This window comes from Rhagoletis pomonella, unplaced genomic scaffold, assembly GCF_013731165.1.
Source record: "Rhagoletis pomonella isolate Grant_MI unplaced genomic scaffold, Rhpom_1.0 Rhpom_scaffold_00001, whole genome shotgun sequence".
NCBI classification, from domain to species: domain Eukaryota; kingdom Metazoa; phylum Arthropoda; class Insecta; order Diptera; family Tephritidae; genus Rhagoletis; species Rhagoletis pomonella.
In genome coordinates, this window is record NW_023458555.1 from 9,046,317 (window position 1) to 9,050,360 (window position 4,044).

General features: G+C 32.2%; 1 protein-coding gene and 1 long non-coding RNA gene across 4 annotated transcripts in view; one reads left to right on the top strand and one right to left on the bottom strand.

Annotated features, from left to right (window-relative positions):
* The window catches only part of LOC118738134 (glutamate-gated chloride channel), a 49,244-nt gene that overhangs the window by 23,591 nt on the left and 21,609 nt on the right, over nucleotides 1–4,044 (bottom strand). The gene's annotated exons all lie outside the window — the stretch shown is intronic.
* On the top strand, nucleotides 598–4,044 carry LOC118738164. The gene is made up of 3 exons (XR_004992877.1): nucleotides 598–781; nucleotides 2,160–2,396; nucleotides 4,023–4,044. It is a non-coding gene; the product is annotated as an uncharacterized LOC118738164 (long non-coding RNA).

The following is a 4,044-nucleotide window of genomic DNA, read 5'->3' on the forward strand; positions in this document are numbered from 1 at the left end:
ATGCGAAAAATTGCTTACACCAAAATCATCATAACCGATACTGAAAAGAGAAAAATCCAAATCAGAGCAAATAAACCCAGAAAATCGAAACAAAACAAATTGGAAATAGAAAAACCCACGCATAACGGCACATATCGAAAACATAATTAATTACCCTGCAAAATCAAAGACAAAAACAAATCAACGCCCATTCACCACCATTCGACAAAGTCACTCAATTCAATTCAAATCAATTCAATTAGTTACCCAATCAGCCAATCGACCACCAACCACCCACCCACCTACTTGCAATTGCCAACCTAAAAAGAAAAATGCAAAAGAAAAATTTAAATCTCTTACGCAAAATTTCCGCAAATAAATTAAATTCGTTTTTTAACTATTTAAATAGCACACCATTCGTACAATTTAAAAAAGAGGAAATTTGGAATATTGCGAAATTTTTGAAACGAAATTCGTAGAACCCATCAGTCTCATTGAAAATAAATATTCACCAAGAAAAATGCAAAATTTGCAATCGATCCATTTCACCCTGGCAAATTATCCGGAACAAAAATAATTCAATTCAAAACGAGCGCATTAGATATCAGTTAATCCATCGTAGCTTAGTTATACATACCTACATAATCATTATTTAGAAATCACAAATTTAAAACAAAACTTTTCATGTTTTCGACGAATTGTACTAATCGACATTTTTGTGTGGGTGTGTAGGAGTACAGTGTGCAGTTGACATTCCGCGAACAGTGGACAGACGAGCGGCTGAAATTCGATGACATACAAGGTGAGTTGCGAGTTATTCTTTAGACTTTAATTGATTAAAGGAAAACTCTAAAATCAAATCAGATATGGTTTCTGTAGAGTAAAGTTTTGCTCTGGTGGTGACATTGAGCGGCCGTATGTATGAAGGCCTTTAGTAGAACTTAAAAGCTGTGTAACAAAACCATAAAGATAACGATAACAATATCCAGAACTAAAACGATAAATATTACATTAACCAAAAGGATAAAGATAACGATAACAAAAAGGATAAATAAACGATAAAAATAACGATGACGATGGCGATTTAAAGGACGATTACAATAACGGTAACGGTAAGAATAACGTAAACAAAAGCTATAAAGATAACGATGACAGTAACGAAAACGATGGCGAAAATGAAAACGATGAAGTTAACAATAACACTTTTGATAATCATGACGATAATGATAACGATAACATAACGGTAACGCTTATGATACCTATATCAGAATGATAATAATAACGAGAAAGATGATCATAACGACAACAATAATGGAAATAATAGCCATAACGATAGTTATTATGTTGGCGATAATGATAAAAGATATGGGAAATGGCATCACTAACAATTGCTTTAATGATAATGATAACAATAGCGGCAACCACAGCATAAAATTACCAGTAACGATATTTACAGAGTTGACTAAAAGGTTAACGACCCCATCGATGATAACGTACGACAGAAATATAAAAATAATCAAAATACTCGCAATACCATAGGCCAAATATAGCAAAACTACGTTTTAGTTTATCTATTTGACGTCAGGATTATTTTTGAAAAGACTTTGTTGTCTTGGAGATATATGTAAATATTTTCAAAAATTATTTATAAAACTCAGTGAAATGTAGAGAAACAATATGGATACCAAATGAAAGAGAAATATAATTAAAAAACTGTTTAGTTCACAAGGACGAAAATGCCCTTTTTATTAATTTATTTTCAAGCTTATAAAGTTGAAAGGTCGAAATTCGATGAGGTGGTCAAGTGTATATTAGTCCTTAATATATATATATTTTTTAAATAAGTATTCCAAAATTTCAAGGATACAATTTTAAAATGACAAATACCTACTCTACACAGAACTTGCTCTTTAATTTGATACCCATACCTACGGCTCTACTGCATTCCACACTTTTAAATAATTTTTTTTAGTAATCAAAACAAAACCGCAGTTTTATTGTATTTGGCCCACGGTATCGCGAATATATTGAATTTTTGTGTGTGTAAAATTGACGGTCAAACCGGTAAAACCCCGACGATTAAATAATATGCATATATGTACATACTAGAAAACTTAGCATAAAATCACCTTACAACCTCTATATTTCAAATTAATAACATACATTTTTCTCGTCTACAGGTCGCCTCAAGTACCTAACATTGACTGAAGCAAATCGTGTGTGGATGCCCGATTTGTTCTTTTCCAATGAGAAAGAGGGTCATTTCCACAACATAATCATGCCTAATGTCTACATACGCATCTTTCCGAATGGTTCTGTGCTGTATAGTATTCGTATATCATTAACGCTCGCATGTCCCATGAATCTGAAATTATATCCATTGGATCGACAAATATGCTCACTAAGGATGGCAAGTTGTAAGTGAAGAAAAAAATAAAAAAAATTAAAAAAATAGTAGAATTAAAAATTATATCGAAACCTAGCGGCAGAAATACATCTCCAAAACAGAAAATAAAAAAATCCATATGTTCCCTTATGGCGTGTATCGAGATTTTCGCTTTACAAATACAAATGAATAACCAAAACTTGTTCCATATAAATTAGCGTTTCATTTTGTATTCTTGTATAATTTCATAAATTCAGGCAAATATCTTTTTCTTGGGCGACTTTTTTTCCTTCAGTCAAGCACTTAAACTTTTAGGGCCAATTTCAGATGGCCAAATCAAATAAAACGAAAATTATTTTGCAAAATTTTATTTGACATCAAACACACTTAGGGCCGTTTTCTCGAGTAACCCGTAGCTTTAAAGCTCACTTTATATTTAAAGGTTGCATTATTTATGATTGTGTCTAAAGAAAAACATTTCAATATCGGGATTAAATTGGTTTACAACCAAGAAACATATATACATCAAAAACCGATAACAGAACTATTAAATATAAAGTGAGCTTTAAAGTTAAAAGTTACTTCAGAAAACGGCCCTTAGTTTATTATGTATGTATGTATACTTGAATGTCCAATGTTGGATATTTCCATACGGAAAATGCAATATTAGTTTTAAATACGAATTCGTGATTAGCTTCTATTTTTGATCTGAAATTGGCCTTTAGTGGCGAAGATTGTATTGGCAGGGGAGCATCGGATAACAAAATCGGATGCGCCTGGGACGCACTATGGAAGTAATTCAACCTTAAACATTTTCTCTTTCTTACATTAGACCGAATCACTTTACAGACAATCAAAAAATAAATTTTTTTTAAAGCAATTTGGAATTTTTTTTGCCCTAGGTTCACTTACATTCGGCAGTAATTTATAGTTCTATTGGAATAATCAAAATACTTCTTTCCCAGAAGTTAAATGAGTTTTGAAGAGCTTTACGTTAGGGTGGTAGGACCTGAGATCTGGTGGGAAGTATTAGGTTGAAGAACTTGAGTTCAATGACCTTTGGAACAAAAAATATTTTCTCCTCTAGTCAAAAAAAAAATCAAAATTGCCTTGCAAAAATACTTAGGACTCACTGGCAGAATACCGCTGAGGTAAGGGAAAACGGCAGCTCTCTGACATCAGAGCTGCTTACGATATATTCTAGATACCCCCAAAAAAAGTCAGCTAAATATTTGTTTCTCTCAACACATTATTGGTTATAATTACATTATTTGGTTATACTTAGTTAGCAACTCTTGTGTTGAGAAAAGCATTTTTTGCTGACTTTTTCTGGGTGTAGTGAGGCAATTGGCAACAGCGCTAACAATTTGCCGAACAGCTGTGTTGCCAGTTTTCTTGAAAAAAAAAAAATTAAATAAAATTAATTAAGAGCCATGTTCTCTCGAAATGCGAAAAGCCTCGTTAACTTCGATAACGTTGAAGCTTTTTCTGAACTAATGAAATTTTGCATGAAAAATTCTTTCTAGCTTCGAGGTTTTTAAGTTTAAACTTTTGACAGGGTTCCTTTATCATGTCTTATTCTTTGAATACAATTTTTAAATTGCGTATATACATACATACCTTTCGATTACTAAAAAAAAAATTCTTTCCCCCGCAGATGGTTGGACAACAAATGATTT